Below are 19504 nucleotides of genomic sequence, written 5' to 3' on the forward strand. Positions count from 1 at the left end.
TTCTTTGCTTATCTACCACCTCTGGGGACAAAGGGCTTTGAGGCCAGAGATTTACCCTTTAAGTTAAACTATAAGGCAATGACTCTTAAACAAAAATACTCCAGAGTTCCTCCGAGAATGTGTGAGTATATGGGGAGCCAAGGAGCTGGGAACTGTTCTGGCCAAGAGTTTAGCACTTCCCTAAGTGGCGATGCTTTGTGTCCCCAGGATGGAATAGAGAAGAGAAATGGATAAGAAAGAGGGAAAAGAAAGTGAGACGCTCTTACATAACCTTCCACCTCTTCATTAGTCAGATTCTCACATGTAGTTTGGAATACTGTAAATTTCCACCCTCACTCACCCTCCATCTAATAAAACTTTAGAAATATACGCTAATAGCAAACAAAGATGTCTTTTACCATCTCAGGGGTTTGGGACTCCATAGCATCTTTCTCTTGAGATGTTTTGACAGTAGCTGCTGCCCTGTGGACCTGCAGCAGCGTTCATACAATAAACAACAGACCACGACCACATGGGTAGGCAGGTGGAGTACTGAACAAATCTAGGGGGGCACCATTCACACTGTCATCATGCAGAGTTGTACATTCACTGTGACAGTTTTCCAGCAGATGGCAGTGACGTGTCTCGAGGAAGGGGCCCTTGTTTATAGGAGCTGAGGGCAGTGCTGCGATACCCAGAATGTCTGGTTCACCTATGTGACCTTGGGTTCTCTTCTTTAGAGAAATGGTGCTGGGAATACAAAGCTGGTCAGAGGGCTAAACCATCCCCACCTGTGTCCATGTGACATGTCCTCGATTGGGGATAGAAAAGTGACCTGGGTCTGATGAAGGCAAACTGAGCAGCTATGGGGAGTCTAACCTCCATCCTGGTCCCTGACCACATCCGGTGTGGAGTAAAGGGTACAGAATGAATGTCTTTCTCACTGCTATGTCCCAAGAACCCAGCCTAGTGCCTGACTCAGAAAGAGTGCACAGTACCAGTTAGTTGAGGGAATGAATGAATGAATGAAAGAAATGTTCCCAGCCACCTGTGGAGTACCTGGGTGAGCGTGTGCTTCCCTATCACCTCGTGCATTCTCTCCCTTGAGTCCTCAGAGAGAGACAACAAAAGCAATGCCCAGGGACCTCTCTGAAGGAAGGCAGAAACTGCCAAAATGAATTCACTTAAAAGACCCCCCACCAGGAGGCAGCCCCCGGAGAGCCCGCTTTCTGCGGGAGCAAATCTCCTCCTCCTTCATCACCATGTGCTGCCCTTGCTGCTATAGCTCACTCTGTCCAGCGCTCTGTCTAGCTCTCGGCAAAGCCGATTTGCCCAACTCACTTGCAAGTCTGAGAGGTAATCACTGGCTTCCTCCAGTGTTAATATTCCAACAGAACTTCCCAGAGCCAGGCTGGAGCCCCAGCTGGTTTGGTTGGGTGTGGCCCTGCCTCTCTCCTCCCACACTGCCCATGCTCTGCACGAGAAATCCACAGATAAGGCAGAAATAGAAACCAGGTGAAAGTCTGGGCTGGGGCCAAGAGACTCCTGCTGGGAATTGCCAAGGGCAGACTGCCTGGAACAGTCAGCTCACTGGCCTTAGGGAGAAAGGCTGGGGGACCCCAGGGTCAGGCTTCAGGTGCAGAGGGCTCCATCCTACTCTACCTGACTCCCTAACAAGTCAAACTTCAGATTGGTGAGACCTGCAAAGGGAAGAATAATTACAGGAGAGGAGGATGGGGGAGCCAGATCCCCAGGAGACTTCCTTGTTTACCAGGCATGGTGTCTGCGATTGTCCTGGGGGTGGGGTGTCTGCAAGGAGCAGCAACACAGTTTGGGGGAATTTGTGAAGCCAAAGCAAGTTAGGGATGAAGGGATTGGCAAGGAAGGGACAATAAGGGATTTTGGCAGCCTGGAAACCTTTTCTGAGCATTTAAGGCAAATTCTATCCTATTCCTTCTCCCCTAAGTGACAGACACACTTGGGTATAAAAGAAGGTTACAAATAATTCTTCATACTTCACACTTCAGAAGGGATTTTCACATCCATCTCCTTGTGTGATTCTATAATAAGGTAGCAAGTAAGATCATTTTATTCCACTTTACAGATGAGAAAACTGAGATCCAGGAGGTAAAACAACTTACCTAAAACAGCAATAATAAATACAGTTACATCAAGAACTTTCTATTTTCCTAACACTAAGTTTTTACATAACCTATGTGACAATCTAAGGTTAGGAAACGTGGCCCGTGTGCACCAGCACAGATCTGAGCATCTTCTCACCACATCTCCCCTCTGCACAGAAGGAGCAAATGGCCAAACCAGGAGTGGACCCCAAGGCTCTGAGAGATGGCCCAGTGCCCTTGGCTTGGCAGACCACACAGCCCGAGAGAGAAACCACCCTTAGGAATCTGGGGGAATCAAGATGAACCCCCATAACACATAAAACCCTGGTGGTCCAGTGGTTAAGATTCCACGCTTCCACTGCAGGTTTGATCCCCGGTCAGGGAACTATGATCCCACATGCCGCAGAGTGCACCCAAATAAATAAATAAATAAAGCTGATCTTGTATTTATTTTAAAAAAACAAACAAAAAACTGGGTCTGACATGTGTAGGTGTGGGCATAACACATGCCAAGCTGTTAGCATCACATAGAGATAGCTGGGAATTCCAAAACTTGCATTGTTTTCCCATCCCTTCCCACTCCCTGTCTCCCAGACCTGAGCTCTCCGGTGACCTAAGGGGGTTCACCCCAGGGCCTCCCTTCTGGAAGCTGAGCCCATCCTGGTGTTGGACACCCTGCTTCCCGTGTCACACCAGGGGCAGAAGCCAGCTCTCTTGGGCATGCTGCTTAAACAGGAAAATTAAAAATACCACTTGGAACAGCAGTGGCAAACAGAGCCTTCTGTCTAAAGGTCTTTCTGCCATTCTCCCAGTTCTTGGGTACCTTCTCTACTAGAGATGTTTTTCCCGGGAGGGTGAAGGGATGGGGGGTGGAGATGGACATTATCCTTTTCTTTTTTTTTTTTTTTTTTTGCGGTACGCGGGCCTCTCACTGTTGTGGCCTCTCCCGCTACGGAGCACAGGCTCCGGACACGCAGGCTCAGCAGCCATGGCTCACGGGCCCAGCCACTCCGTGGCACGTGGGATCCTCCCGGACCAGGGCACGAACCCGTGTCCCCTGCATCGGCAGGCGGACTCTCAACCACTGCGCCACCAGGGAAGCCTACCCTTTTCTTAAGGTCTTTCTTGCTGTTGTTTCCATTTTTCTCGAAGGCTGAGAGCCCCTGCAGAGCTGTGAGGGTTACTCAGTGCCATGGAGACAACTGTGATATCAAAGGGGAGGATTATGGCTCCAGCAGGGAGGGAGGAGCACAAGTGCCAGCCGGAGCCGGCGACTGACAAGAGAAGATGACAAGTCACTTAGGCCCCATCTTGAGAGCCGGTGACAGAGTGTGAGATGCAGAGACAGGCCTTTTCAATTCTGAAGGATTGCCAGTGTCACAGGAAACAACACTCTCTTTAAAAAGGTGCCTAGGAATAAACCTACCTAAGAAGACCTGTATGCAGAAAACTATAAGACACTGATGACAGAAATTAAAGATGATACAAACAGATGGAGAGATATACCATGTTCTTGGATTGGAAGATTCAACATTGTGAAAATGACCATACTACCCAAAACAATCTACAGATTCAATGCAATCCCTATCACACTATCAATGGCATTTTTCACAGAACTAGAACAAAAAATTTCACCATTTGTATGGAGACACAAAAGACCCCGAATAGCCAAAGCCATCTTGAGAAAGAAAAACGGAGCTGGAGGAATCAGGCTTCCAGACTTCAGACTATACTACAAAGCTACAGTATGGTACTGGCACACAAACAGAAATATAGATCAATGGAACAGGATAGAAAGCCCAGAGATAAACCCATGCACATATGGTCAGCTTATTTTTGATAAAGGAGGCAAGAATATATGATGGAGAAAAGACAGCCTCTTCAATAAGTGGTGCTGGGAAAACTGGACAGCTACATGCAAAAGAATGAAATTAGAACACTCCCTAACACCATATACAAAAATAAACTCAAAATGGATTAAAGACTGAAATATAAGGCCAGACACTATAAAACTCTTAGAGGAAAATGTAGGCAGAACACTCTATGACATAAATCACAGCAAGATCTTTTTTGACCCACCTCCTAGAGAAATGGAAATAAAAACAAAAATAAACAAATGGGACCTAATGAAACTTAAAAGCTTTTGCACAGCAAAAGAAACCATAAACAAGATGAAAAGACAGCTCTCAGAATGGGAGAAAATATTTGCAAATGAAGCAACAGACAAAGGATTAATCTCCAAAATTTACAAGCAGCTCATGCAGCTCAATATTAAAAAAACAAACAACCCAATCCAAAAATGGGCAGAAGACCTAAATAGACATTTCTCCAAAGAAGATATACAGATGGCCAAGAGGCACATGAAAAGCTGCTCAACATCACTAATTATTAGAGAAATGCAAATCAAAACTACAATGAGGTATCACCTCACACCGGTCAGAATGGGCATCATCAGAAAATCTATAAACAAATGCTGGAGAGGGTGTGGAGAAAAGGGAACCCTCTTGCACTGTTGGTGGGAATGTAAATTGATACAGCCACTATGGAGAACAGTATGGAGGTTCCTTAAAAAACTAAAAATAGAACTACCATAAGACCCAGCAATCCCACTACTGGGCATATACCCTGAGAAAACCATAATTCAAAAAGAGTCATGTACCACAATGTTCATTGCAGTTCTATTTACAATAGCCAGGACATGGAAGCAACCTAAATGTTCACTGACAGATGAATGGATAAAGAAGATGTGGCACATATATACAATGGAATATTACTCAGCCATAAAAAGAAATGAAATTGAGTTATTTGTAGTGAGGTGGATGGACTAGAATCTGTCACACAGAGTGAAGTAAGTCAGAAAGAGAAAAAAAAATACCGTATGCTAACACATATATATGGAATCTAAAAAAAAAATTGTTCTGAAGAACCTGGGGGCAGGACAGGAATAAAGACGCAGACGTAGAGAATGGACTTGAGGACACGGGGAGGGGGAAGGGTAAGCTGGGATGAAGTGAGAGAGTGGCATGGACATATATACACTACCAAACGTAAAATAGCTAGTGGGAAGCAGCCACATAGCACAGGGAGATCAGCTTGGTGCTTTGTGACCACCTAGAGGGGTGGGATAGGGAGGGTGGGAGGGAGATGCAAGAGGGAGGCGATACGGGGGTATATGTATATGTATATGTATAGCTGATTCACTTTGTTATAAAGCAGAAACTAACACACCATTGTAAAGCAATTATACTCCAATAAAGATGTTAAAAAAAATAAAAAAGTAAAACGGAGCTGCCCCCCTGAAGTGGGGACACCTGGAAAGTAGCAGCTGGCAGCAGGGCTGGGGGTGGGGGCAGGACCAAGCAAATGGCGGGGGGGCGGTCCTGGCAACACAGCACTGATGGAGGTGGGACAGGAAACAGACAAGGAAGGAGGGAGGGGTGAGGTCAGTCTGTTGGCCAAGGCAGAAGGAATGGATCCTCCAGAAGGGCGGGACTGAGGCTCCCAAGACGTGGGCATTCTGGAGCCAGAAGCTTTGGCTAGACCTGCGTATAGTTAGGGTTCAATGAGCAATTGCAATAGAGGACGGGCAACCTCAGAGGTGAGCCCCAGGGCTCAATCAATTGACCAGGATGTGTTGTGAGCTCACCTTGTGCCTGGTGACATGCTAGGCAACTCATCAGACACAGCAAATATTAGGCATGTCCCTGCCTTCCTGATTGGCTGCAAGTGCATATCAATGACACATCCATTCCTGAGGGCCCAGAGCTCGTGGCAAGTAGGTGGGCAGGGAGTGGCTAGGCTGGAGGCACCCCTCAGGAGAACTGGCAGCAGGAAAGAAGGCAGAGGGGAGAACTGGGTAGTCCCATGGAAACAATCTACTTAATTTCTCTGGACCTCAGTTTCCTCATCTGTACAGTGGAACACCTTGCACTGTAGGATGCTCATCAAAGACACTCTTCCTACCTTTCCACCAAGGTCCAGTTTCTTTTCTTCTGTAGCAGCAAGGAGCAGTCCCTGACATCCATATCTTTCAGAACAGAAATAACTCGGGCCATGATTTATCATTAAGCAGAGGAAGAAAGAATCTTTGAGGCAGGTGGTAACATCTTCCAAGAGCCCCCTGCACCAGTATCCCACCCCGCCACACCCGAAATAAATAGGGGAGACACATATTCCAGGCTCTCCCTGACACATCTAATGAATATCTGATGGAAACGTCCGCAAAGCAAACAGGAATCTAATCTATCCCTTCATTCAGCCAAATGGAAACAGCAGGATTTCCATGGCTGAGCCTCCAGCTTCTGGCGGGGGACACGAAGAGGGAAAATGGAAACAGATTACAGTCAGCCTGATATCCAAATAACAAATAGGTATCCTGGAGAGAAATGTGTTTTATTGATGTTCGGGAAGAGATCCACTGATTTCCTTGTCTGCCCTTGCCACTTTAATTGAGGAAGGTGCTAGTTAAAAGTCAAAGGAAAAATAAAACGAAAGAGGGTGCTTAAAGGCTGGCAGTCATCTGCTCCCGAGCACATCCAATCACACGTATGCCCCCCACACACTCTGTAATGAATTCTCCCAACAACCCAAAGTGTCTGTTGAAACTGGCCAGTGATTGGGCACAGTTCATTTTCCCAGGGCTTGACAGGTGTCTGGGCTTCAAGGCAGAAGGACTGCACGGGAAGGAAATAGCTTTGGGCCTGGTACGGGGGGCTGGGGACGTAGGTTTCTGTAGGGAAGAGCTGAGATTGGCCTGGGGTTCAAGCAGAAAGGGGATGTGGCCTCCCAGAGGCCAGGGAGGGGCAATGGGATCTTCACAACAACCCTCACAAAAATCTCAGCTCTGGAGCCAAAAAAATAGTAGAGGGAAGGGAAAATGAGGCAAAATCGTGGAAGGAAGGCAAAACAGCTCAAAGGAAAGGAAAGAAGAAAAGGTATTAAAAAGGGGACAAAGTGGCCAGGCCTAGTGCCGCTCCAGCCCGAGATGCTTCTTATCATCAGGACCACCATCTACCTCTGAAGATGCCAGGTAGGAGGGAGACTTTTGTGATACTATAAATATAGTTTATAGGCTTTGGTTTATCTTTATGACAGACCCAATAAATAATTTACTGCTCAGTAAAAGATCAAAGAAACTGCTAGAACTGCAGCTTGAAATATCAAAACCTCTAATGTTTGTATGGAAGCGATACCAACCCTGCAAATTTACTGTTTGATGGGATAAGTTTATGGTCCTGTGTCCAGGGCCCCAAAAGGTAAAACTTTTGGTTTGTTTTTGTTTTTTGCGGTACGCGGGCCTCTCACTGTTGTGGCCTCTCCCGTTGCGGAGCACAGGCTCCGGATGCGCAGGCTCAGCGGCCATGGCCCACGGGCCCAGCTGCTCCGCGGCACGTGGGATCTTCCCGGACCGGGGCACGAACCCGTGTCCCCTGCAACGGCAGGCGGACTCTCAACCACTGCGCCACCAGGGAAGCCCAAAAGGTAAAACTTTTAAGAAAACAGAATAAATAAAACCATGGGCCAAATAGACATAGGAACAGACATAATAAGAAGAGAGCTGGAATAAAGCAGCTGACATCACGACTTCGTTGTTACTGTGGGAAGTTACAATGACCCAGTCCCACCCTATTCCCTCACAAAGGACCTCAGAGGGATGTGAACAGTTATAACAGCCAACAAAATACATGTGATCAACCTTCTAAGAAATCACTGGAGAGAAACCCCAGATCTGAGTGAGTGAAGAATCAAGGGTCCCAAGTCCAGTCAAGGTAACACAGGCATTTTTCCCAGGAAGACTGGATATGATCATAGTTAAGGTCTGGGAATCCCAGGGGAGAACGGCTGTACTAATAGGAGATGCCAGGCCTGGATCCTGGAAGAGAAAGCCCAAAGCAAGCCCCACCCGTTTTCTTCCCACCTCGGCTCTGTCCTAGAGCTCAAGACAACTGTCCAAGCTCTGTCTCCCTGCCCCCTGCAAAACAGCTGTTCCTTGGCCATCCTTGGCCTCAGGATGTGCACCCTGCCAATGGATCTGGGGTAGAGGCCCTGGGAGCCGGCTTGGGGCTGTTGGGTCAGGAAATCCAAAGTCCCAGGTAGGGGAAGGGCCAGAGTAAGGCCCTCTGAAGCACAAGCTCAGTGCAACGTCTCTAGGTGGCAGGGGCCCCAGGAGCAAGTGTTTGTTGGGGTTTATCCAGCACTGGCTGAAAGGGAGAGACACAGATGCCACAAGTATTCCAGACTCAAGAGAGGCATTTGCGACAATGACAAGTGATGATTGGTTCATAGGGCCCCACTGTGCACGGGCTTCCACTAGCCCCCAGTCCATGCTCACCTTTGGACCGATAAGTCATTTTCCCTATCGTTCTGGAACAAGGAGGAGCTCCAAAGAGCAGAGAGAGTCTCTGTCCACCAAAAAGTAACAGCTCCTCTGTAAACTGCTCCAGGGCAATTCTTTTTTATCAGTCTGGGGTGAGTTAGCATGAGTCAGCCCCCGCTTGAGCCCAGTTACCCCTGGTTACCTTTGTCCCTCTTACCCTAGACTTTTAAAATTAATTTTTATTGGAGTATAGTTGATTTACAATGTTAAGTTAGTTTCTTCTGTACAGCAAAGTGAATCAGTTATACATATATCCACTCATTTTTAGATTCTTTTCCCATATAGGTCATTACAGAGTATTGAGTAGAGTTCCCTGTGCTATACAGTAGGTTCTTATTAGTTATCTATTTTATATATAGTAGTGTGGATATGTCAATCCCAATCTCCCAGTTTATCCCTCCTGCCCTCCCTTTTTCCCTTGGTAACTGTAAGTTTGTTTTCTACATCTGTGACTCTATATCTGTTTTGTAAGTGGGTTCATCTGTACCATTTTTTTAGATTCCACATATAAGCGATATCATATGGTATTTATCTTTCTCTGTCTGACTTACTTCACTCAGTATGACAATCTCTAGGTCCATCCATGTTGCTGCAATGGCGTTAATTCATTCTTTTTTATGGCTGAGTAATATTCCGTTGTATATAAGTGCCACATCTTCTTTATCCATTCATCTGTCCATGGACATTTAGGTTGCTTTCATGTCCTGGCTATTGTAAATAGTGCTGCAGTGAACATTGGGGTACATGGCCCTAGACTTCTGCCCTAGACTTTTAACAGGACAAGTACTGGCATTTGGGTGGGATGAGTCTTTTTGTGTAGGACTGTCCCTGCTCATTGCAAGATGTTTAGATGATCCCTGGTCCAGACCCAGTGATTATTGAGAGCCAGGAGCAGTCCTTAGTCATGGAGACAACCAAAGTCCCCCATGGTTCTACGCACAGCCTCTCCCATGTGCAATACTGCCTCTCTACTTGGGAACCACTGCTCAAAGTAGGGAACGGACTTGAGGACATGGGGAGGGAGAAGGGGAAGCTGGGACGAAGTGAGAGAGTGGCATGGACATATATACACTACCAAATGTAAAATAGCTAGCTAGTGGGAAGCAGCCACATAGCACAGGGAGATCAGCTTGGTGCTTTGTGTCCACCTAGAGGGGTGGGATAGGGAGGGTGGGAGGGAGACGCAAGAGGGAGGGGATATGGGGATATATGTATATGTATAGCTGATTCGCTTTGTTATACAGCAGAAACTAACACAACATTGTAAAGCAATTATACTCCAATAAAGATGTTTAAAAAGAATATATACAACTAGGGAAGAAAATCTTGGGGAAAGCCATGGCCAGTTGGGAGACACAGACATGAGAATAGACAGATACAACAGACCAGACAGAAATGGGGACAGATAAACCATCCTGGGGGGCAGCCAGGACAGTTTATGATAAACCTGATACACTTCTACAAACTGATACAATCAGCAAAATTGCCATTTGGTTCTTTTCTTTCCATGAGAGAGAGAGGTGAAGACACCTTTGAACCCAGCTGCCACCTTGAAAGAGACAATCCGCCAGTTTACCGAGTCTCCTCCCCGGAACATCCCTTTGGGATTTGGAAACCGGATGAGATGAAACAGACAGATCTGTCTTTCTCTTTCATTCTCCCTCCCAGCCTGCCCCTCCCCAACCTCACGGCGGTCCTATCCCTAATGGAAGCCAATTGCTGCCAGATTGGTGGCAGGTTGCTTTGCTGTCTTCCTAAGTGGCTTTTCCCCACTTAGAGTAGGAGGCAGCCGCTGGCAGGGCCAGCAAAAATGTCAGGTCGTAAACAAGCTGGCCAGCAGCTCCATTCATTAGAGCAACTCAGTGCTGTGCATCAGGCCCAGACTGCAGCCCAGTCTGGGGCGAGTCAAAGTGGAGGTCTCTGTGCCCACATTCACTCCCAGGAAGGGTCCCTGGGGATGAGGCCAGCACTCCAGTCCTTTCCCCTGCCCCCTCCCATCCCCAGGGCTCAGCCTCAGAAGAGCCCTGCTCAAGGGGAGGACTGAGGTAGAAGCACTCCAGGGCCCCAGGGAGGACTCTTTCCTTCCACTGTAGAGAGAGGACACAGAACTGCAGAAGGGGAAGCAATCTACCTGCACCCTGCTTTGCCAGCTTTGTCGTTCTGTCGCTCGAACCCAGAGTGGTCACTGGATCAAAGGCCCCATCCCTGCATCCCCGCACACACATCTGACCCAGGCAATCGGCTGAAGGGCCCAGGGGCCCAGAATTCCCAAAGGATGCTGAGTGGAGGCCCCATGTGGAGTGTGGCGTGTGTCCAGCACGTGAGTTGTCTGGGTCCCTTCCCCAGTTGTCACCTAAAATTAAGAAGGAAGACCCTTTCTTCCTCCATCAGGACCACGGGAACGCAGCTCTGCTTTCATAGCTGGCCTCCGTTTCCCTCCTCTGCTCCAAAACAAATGGACAGGGGCATTCTGTGCTGCTACCGAGAGCAACAGACCACTTCATTGAATCTGTGGAACCTCGGGGTATGAACCGTGTATAAATACATAGCACGGAGATTGATAATTACTATCTTTACCACGTACTGAGCACCAACAATCCGTGATAGCCTCTGAACCAAGCTCTTTATATACATCCATTTATTTGATGCTAATAACAATCCCATGAATTGGGTGCTATCATTATTCCTCATTTTTTTTTTTTTTTTTTTTTTTTTTGCGGTACGCGGGCCTCTCACTGTTGTGGCATCTCCCGTTGCGGAGCACAGGCTCCGGACGCACAGGCTCAGCGGCCATGGCTCACGGGGCCCAGCCGCTCCGCGGCATGTGGGATCCTCCCGGACCGGGGCACGAACCCGTGTCCCCTGCACCGGCAGGCGGACTCTCAACCACTGCGCCCCCAGGGAAGCCCTATTCCTCATTTTTAAAGCCAAGGCAACTGAGGCTCAGAGAGGTTAAATAACTTGCCAAGGGCCACACGTGTGCCATGCTCTGCTCCACGGAGCACAGTACATAGAACAGAGACTTAATACTTGACAAACCAAAGAGTGAATTCAATGCTCGATTTTGTCTTCCGTGACTCAAACTTCTAACCCCACCCTGCAGCCAGACCCAGCCAGCTAAGCTATTTGTTTATTCAGTAAAGACTTATGGAGCACGTACTCGATTTTGTTCACTGCTGTGAGTGGGTACAAAAAAGCAGCCACTGGAAACGTTAATGGAAACGTTCAACTAATAAAAAGTTAGCAACATTTAACATTAACTCGAATTAATTTCAAGGTTACCTGTTTCCACTTTTAGCTAATTAAATGTTAGTGAAATGGTGCAGAACTACTTGACTACAGAGTAAGGTAGCGAAAAGGGCTCTGGATTTGAAGTCAGGGATCCTGGGTTCCAAAACCTCACAAGCCCCCTCAGCACGTGAACAGAGCAAGACACGACCGTTCCAAGCCTCTGCCTGCATTTCCAACCTGAGACTGAGAATCCCTCCCACCATCACAGAGTCACCGTCAGGACTCAGAGGGAAAATGCACAACAGTGAGATTTATAAACCTTAAAGCTCCAGAAACATGGGAGATGGCATTCTTTTTTCTTTTTTTTTTTTGAAGATTGAAATTAGTCCATTGACAGTGTTTTTTTTTCAAAAGCAATTAACGGGCAATTTGTCCATAAGCTCATAAATTTACTTGAAACTTTCTCTGAAAACAATTTGCTCTTTCCACATGATTTGCAGTATGACAACATAACAATGTTGCTAGACTACCATGTGAAGGATTTTTAATTTGATGATAGCAGAGAAGGGAAACCATAATTAAAATAAGGCAGGATAGTGACACGGGTTAGCGCCAACAGCCTGGTCATTGGGTTTGCGTCTCATTTTCAACAGTTTTCACACTTGGTGGTGTTTTATAGGAATCGGGCACCTTTCTTTCAGTCCAACCAGATGACAAGCTCCCGAAGGCAAGAATAGTGTCTTCGCTACCTTTTCATCCCCACACCTCCCACCGCCTAGCACAGCTCCTCTCTGGAAGGGAACAGTGTGGGAATGTCTATTGCACAGACCAGAATAACACAGGAAGCATCCCATACCCCCAGTCAAGGGTCACGTTCGACAGGAAACGCTATCAACTTCACGGTTAGGTTTGAATTTTGATTAAGGAATCAATCAGGGGAGAAAAAGCAAAAGAAGGAGCGTGCCACCCTTGGAGCGACGCGGCTACAGCGGGTCAGCTGAACCTGTCACATCCCCATGGGCAGCTGTGATTCTAATAATAGACGACACCCATGGAGTGCTTCCTTTGTCCATTGCTATGTTCAGCTCATTTAATTCTCTCGACAACTATGAAGTCCGGTGAGTAGTCCTGCTTTGCAGATGAGGAGGCAAAGCACAGAGAGGTCAAGAAACCTGACCACACCCACGAAGCAAAACCCAGAGCTGAAGGGTGAGCTGAGTTCCCACTGGCCCCAGAGCCCTGAATCCTGGACCACTGAGTAAACTGCCTCTGGATGCAGCAAGCAGAGTAAGTTATCTTGGTTTCCACTCCAAATGAGATCATTCTCCAACTTTCCAAAAACGGAGAGAGCCAAAGAGGACAATGATGTTTTTCCCATTCAGGTAAGTCCAGATTTGTGGGGAGATGGATGGAGCGGAGCCGCACTTGGCTTTTAGCCAGAGTCAGAGGGGCCGTCTTTCTACTGGCTATGACTGATCCAAGATGGGACCTTGCTGACTTAATTCTGCAAACTTAACAAGTGAACTAGAGACAAGGGCCAGCGCTGCTGTGCAAACGGGCCAGAGGTATTTCTTGGTTGGGAATGTCTCTCCCTCCCAGTCATAAACAGAGTACAATGTCAGAGCTGAATGCTGGAGAGGTGACTTGGCTGGTTACCAAGTATTTTTTTTTTTTTTTTTTTTTTTTTTTTTGGCTGTGTTGGGTCTTCGTTTCTGTGTGAGGGCTTTCTCTAGTTGCGGCAAGTGGGGGCCACTCCTCATCGCGGTGCGCGGGCCTCTCACTATCGCGGCCTCTCCCGTTGCGGAGCACAGGCTCCAGACGCGCAGGCTCAGTAATTGTGACTCACGGGGCTAGTTGCTCCGCGACATGTGGGATCTTCCCAGACCAGGGCTCGAACCCATGTCGTCTGCGTTGGCAGGCGGATTCTTAACCACTGCACCACCAGGGAAGCCCAGACCAAGTATTTTTAACAGCAGCATCCTTCAATGTCTCTCCCTTGGCCTGACCTAACTATGGAGGAGACGGATGCCTGGCAAGAATTGGAGCTTGCTTGGAAAGCCATACTCTGCAGCCGTGGAGGGAACCATGAGACTCAAGACCCTAGTACAGTGACTAGCAAATGAGGGGATACAGCAAATGGGGCACATGTGCACGTGCAGACACACAGCCTGGCAGTCCTAATAGCACTAAGGACCTGTGGCATTGTGCTTCCTGGTAGACCCAGTCTTGGTGTCAGGGGGAGACTTGTACCCTCAAGCTCTCTCTAACAAGGTTTTCAGAAAAAAATATTATTCCACACTGAGGATATTGAACGAATGAGTGAATATTAATCATTTATGAACTCCAAAAAAAACCTAATTCTCAAAATGTTTCAGGTCTCTAACACACTTTTAAGCAAGTTCAAGCTAAGTCCTTTCAAATTATTGAACGTAAACGCTGACCATTATTTAACTATAATGACGTCATAGATAAGACATTAATCTTTTATCTCATTAGTTACTGGTTTATGCCTACACTCACAGGCGTGAGGAATCACCTCTGCCCACAAGGAGCTTGTGCCTAGTAGGAAAGAGGAGGCATGTACATGAATAATCTCAATTCAAGGCACTGTGTGATCAATGCCACGTGTAAGTAAAGAGAGGGAGCGTTTGCTTCTAGGTGGGCAGAGGAGACTTCGTGGAGGAGTCCACCTAGGAAAGGAAATTGAAGAATTGAGAGCAGGATTTTTACTAAGTAGATTTGGAAGGAAAGGGGAGGAAAGGAGAAAGACTCAAAATTGGGTTAATGGAATAAAAAGTGAACCAGTTTAACCTGAGCATGAAGTTTATGTGGGGTGATGAGTGTGGCGTAGTATTGGGAATGTAAAGTGGGACCAGATTGTGCTAAGCTGTGAATGTCAAGGTAGGGCTTACGGGATTTATTTGGGATACAATGGGGAGACATTGAAGGTTATTGAGCAGGGAAGACAAATGATCAAATTAGTTTGTTCCCAGTCCCTACTTTTTTGAGAACATATGATCCCCTCTGGCAGACACTACATCTAGCCTAGACTAAAGCCAAAAGTATTCTCCCAGGCAGCGGCGAACCTGGCCGTGCTTCCCGCCTGCTCTCCGTGCCCAGAAAGCTCTTGAATTTGTCCCCTTTCTGGGCACGTGGCCGAGGTCAGCTTACCTAAGCTGCTCTCTCTAGCTCCTGCTTTACTGAACACACTCCATGGTTCTTCAATGAGCCTCCAGATTCTTCTGCAGCGAAAATTCAATAACGTCAAACCTTTCCCTATTCCCAGAAAAATAAGTTAATTGGTGATTGCCTTAATTATAAATTTTTCAACTATAAAATTATTGTTAAGTGTTGGCCTCTGCTACAGCTCACCTTTAATAGAATCTAGCATGAGATGCTACTTGATTAAGTACAAAATTATATTTTTAATTTGCCTGGGTTTTGAAGTTGGGCCCATCTGGACGGGAATCCTTGGTCCACCACTTACCAGCTCTGTGACCTTCGGCAAATCAATTGCCTTTTCTGAGCCTCAATACACTCGTCTGCAAAATGTGGGCAGTTATGCCTTTCCCACCCAGTGTTAGGAGAACGAAATGAGATTAAACACAGGTGGAGTGCCTAGACAAGTGGCAGGGTTTGGAAGGACTCAACAAGAGCTTTGTCCCTCGTTCCCTCGCCCACTCCTTCTCACTTCTCCCGCCCTTGGGGGTGAGAAGTGTGCTTCCTGCCAAGGCTGGACTTACCAGCATCCTGAGATGCTCCGTAAAGTGGGAGGCAGTGCCACAGGGTGGAACCAGCATGGACTCTAGGTGTAAGACAGAACTGGGTTCAAATTCTAGCAGTTCTCACTGGTGGCGTAATTTGAGCAAAACGTTTGTCCTCTCCAGTCTTCATCTCCTCCTATGAGAAATAACAGCAGTGCAGTTACTGCGATGATTCAATGAGCAGGTATGTGCAATGTCCCTTAGCCTCTCACTTAGTAGGGCTCAACTAATGTTAGCACTAGAAGCTTCCAGCAGCCAACCCTGGCAAGTTTGAGGACTGTCAGGCTCAGTTCTCTCCCCTCTTAAACCCACTGTTCCTGGTTCCACTTTCCTCTTCTTTTCTCAATAGTTTCCATCTCCTTGCATTCCATTTGCCCAGGAGGAGGTATATTATAATGAGTAATCGTGTTGTCACCCAAGACAGACAGACCTGCATAGGAATCTTGGCTCCATTATTCAGAAGCCCAGTGACCTGAACCAGAGGGTTCAGATTAAATGAGAAAATGCAGGGAAAGCGCCTAGAAAAGCGCCCACTTGCGGCAGCCCTGTTGAGGGTAAGCCCTGTCGGTGCCATGTGTTTTGCTCTTGGCGGCATCCAGCTCCATCAGCTCTGTCATCATTGCCTCTTCCCGGTCATCTTGGGCTCCTTCACAAACCCACAGCAGTACTGATCCTCTTACCTTCAAAAACAAAAACCAGGGTCCCACATATATATATGACTAGTGGGGGGGCCTCATTTCCTGGGGGAAACTGGAGGGGTTGGAAGCCAGCACAGAGGAAGGCTAGTGGGCCCAGCAAAGGAGGCCAAGTTGATGATTTCCTTTAAGTACATTTTGCTTTAAGTACATTTTGCTTTAAGTACATTTTGCTTAAAGCAAAGCTCATTGTCACCTCCCCTCCTTAGTCAAAGGAACTGTTATTTCTGCCAACTTTCCCTGCAGGCATTAATTAACTCTCTGCAAGGCATGGCCAGATCCCACAGAAGTCAGTGCCCCATAAGACAGAAGGGGACCCAAGTGGTACCTCCTCTCCCCTGCATGCACCAGGGAGGGGTGGCCATTTGTCCTCTGTCCCGGCCAGCCCAGGAGAGCTGGGGACTTTAGCCTCAGAAAGTCGGCTTCGGAGAAGGGAATTATCCTATATTCTTGAAAACCAGAGAGATGTCCTTGCTGCAGGAAGGATCTAAAGTATTAAAGTAATCACTTCCATTTGTATTTGCTCTGCTGTTTACAACTCATTGACCCCTATATCACCTCACTTCTTAGAGCTGGAAAGACCTTAGAAAAAAGGTCATCTGGCTTTTTCATTTCACTGCGAGGAAATGAGGTTGGAGAGGCTGTGAGACTTGCTCAGGGTCATCGGAAATGCATTTGGCTGAGCCCAAATGAGATCTCAGCCCCAGGGTTCCTTCCACAGCTCCCCACAGCAGGACACAGCCGCTACTCTGGAAGCAAGTTCGGGCGTGGAGTAGACACAAAGTCTATCCATTTCTCAGTTAGCATTTATATTATATTGAGCACCTACTATGTGCCAAACACTGTGCTAGTCACTTTCATGTATATTATTTCATGGGATTATCTTGCCCAGTTTCAGACCCCTGCCAGCACTGACTGGCACATAGTAGTTGCTCAATGAATGTGGGTTTTCTTCTTTGCTTTGGGAGCTGCGTTGGGAATAGAAAGAGAGTGGGTTTGGAGTCAGTCTGGGTTTGAATAATCTCATCCCTACCACTTGTCAGCTTTTTGGCTTTTACCTCTCTAAGCCCCAGTTTCCATCTCTCTAAAATGGAGATAACAATGAAATTGGAGTATGGTGATAAGCTATTGCATGTGAAGGACCTATCACTCATAATAAGTACTCAATCAATTATAGTCATATCTGTCATTCAGTGTGCTGTTATTGATATTGTTACATGCCTTCAAGGAGTTGATAATCTCAGAAGACACATATACACAGAACCACAAAGCAAAGCAGAGCAGAGACCAGTGGAGGGCTATAGAGGTTCCAGGAATGCCCTTATGTCTGGGGATGATAGAAGGAGTCCTAGAACAGGTGTCACTATAGTTGAAGGAGTTGAACAGATGGCGGGGGCAATGATGCTGGGAAAAGAGCAAGGGTAAGGATGAGGAGGCAAGAGAATACAGCAAGTATTTAGGTCCAAGAAGGTAGAAATTTAGAATTTTTGGAAGACTGGAGGTTTAGGAGAGTAGTGAAGATAAATCTGGAAAAATAGGTAGGATCAAATTGTGGAGGCTAAAGACTGAGGACCTTATTCTGCTAGCAGTGGGGACTCAGAGAAACATTTTGAATAGAGTAATGGTACGAAAATACCTAAGACTTAAAGTGATGAATTTGGCCAAGGGTTCAGTGTAATTTGGAAGGCAGACATCAGAGACTAGAAGCTACTGCAAGAGACCCAACTTGAGCAAATGAACGCCTGACAGAAGGAATAACATGGGGAGTGAAAATAAAGAGATATAAGACAAAGATCAGAGGTAAAGTAAAGAGGACTGAGCCACAGATTGGATGTGGAGTGAGGGAGAGAGAGGAATCAAAGATGGCTGGGGTGGAAGGGAGCTGAGAGAAGGGTGATGCCATTATCTCAGTGGGGAAGTAGCAAATGTTGATCAGAGACAAGGAGAAAGAACAGGAGGTCCCTTGCAAGGAAGACTGAGGAGACCTCGTTATGCAGAAAGAGATGGTGGAAAGAAAGATGCTGAAGGTACAGGAAAGAGAATAACCAAGAAAGCAAGACCCTGCACGAGGCCAGAAGCCTTATGGGGCCTCAGTCAGGACATGGGCTGGGAGTAGAAAGACAAAGGAAGAACTTTACGGTGGAGAGATGGAAAACTGAATTTCTTTGTCATACTCTCATTCATTCCATAAACATCCACTGAGTACCTATTACCTGCCAGACAGGAAGCTGACCCTTGTTATCCTGCATCAGACTTCCAGCAAGTTGGAGGCAAGGCCATCTGCTCAGGGAGAGGGGGTTAGGGTCCTTGGGAACTTATTTAGAAAGCCAATTCCTTGGCCCACTTCCTCCCCTACAAAGATACCAATTCAGGATCACTCTCCAGGTGGTTCTTTGGGAGATATCCCAAGACCACAGTTGGAGAAACGGAATTAGAAGCTCGCAAGAATTTGGGGGTCACAGCTGAGATCCCAGATTTGCAGAGGACCCAGGCTACATCCTTCACAGTCATCCTAGGAGTGTGGGCGTGAGGCAGTAAGTGGGGCTCACCCATCGTTGGGATGAACAAGGAAATAGCAGGTGAAGGGAAGGGGGATGATTGCAGGAATCACTAGGAAAACACTACAAGTGGCCCGACTCTAATCTCCATTAGGCTTTGCACACCCCACAATTCTGACTTCATCTTCCAACTTTTCCCAACCCCTAAAAACCCTTCTAGGAGCTCCAGAGAACTAGACTCCTAAGGCTTCTAGGCTTCCTTCAACTCTGATATTTAATTACATTTACACTTAACACATATCCAGTGATCAGATCTGTTCAAAGGAGGAGACAGTCCTCATGATAGTGCCTAATGTTTTTGACGCATGTCACGGTGTTCAGAGCAATGTCATGCACATTACCATACAGGATATGACATCAGCATTCCTCCAAGTATGAGCCATAGACCACCAGCATCAACATCGCTTGGGAGTATGGTAGGCACGCACATTTGTGGGTCTCAGCCATGACCTGATATATCAATCATCTTGAGAGCCAGGACCCTGGAAACTGAACCTGTCATATGCCCTGGGGTGATTCTAAAGAAAACTATAAACTGGCAATTTATAATCTGGTCTCTGTCCCTAATTCCTGGTACAGAGCTTCAAAAATTCTTAGAATTTCCTGATAGGAGTGTCTTATTCATAATGAGCCTCTTTTGATCATTCCTGAGTTTATGCTAATTGTGAGCCCTTAGATAGTTCCAAGGGAGGGGATGGCCATGCCAGAATGACCAGTCCCACCCCCTAACCTCTGGGGAGGAGAGAGGGACTGGAGATTGAGGTCCATCATGTAGCTA

Source organism: Orcinus orca, chromosome 8 (assembly GCF_937001465.1).
Source record: "Orcinus orca chromosome 8, mOrcOrc1.1, whole genome shotgun sequence".
NCBI classification, from domain to species: Eukaryota; Metazoa; Chordata; class Mammalia; order Artiodactyla; family Delphinidae; genus Orcinus; species Orcinus orca.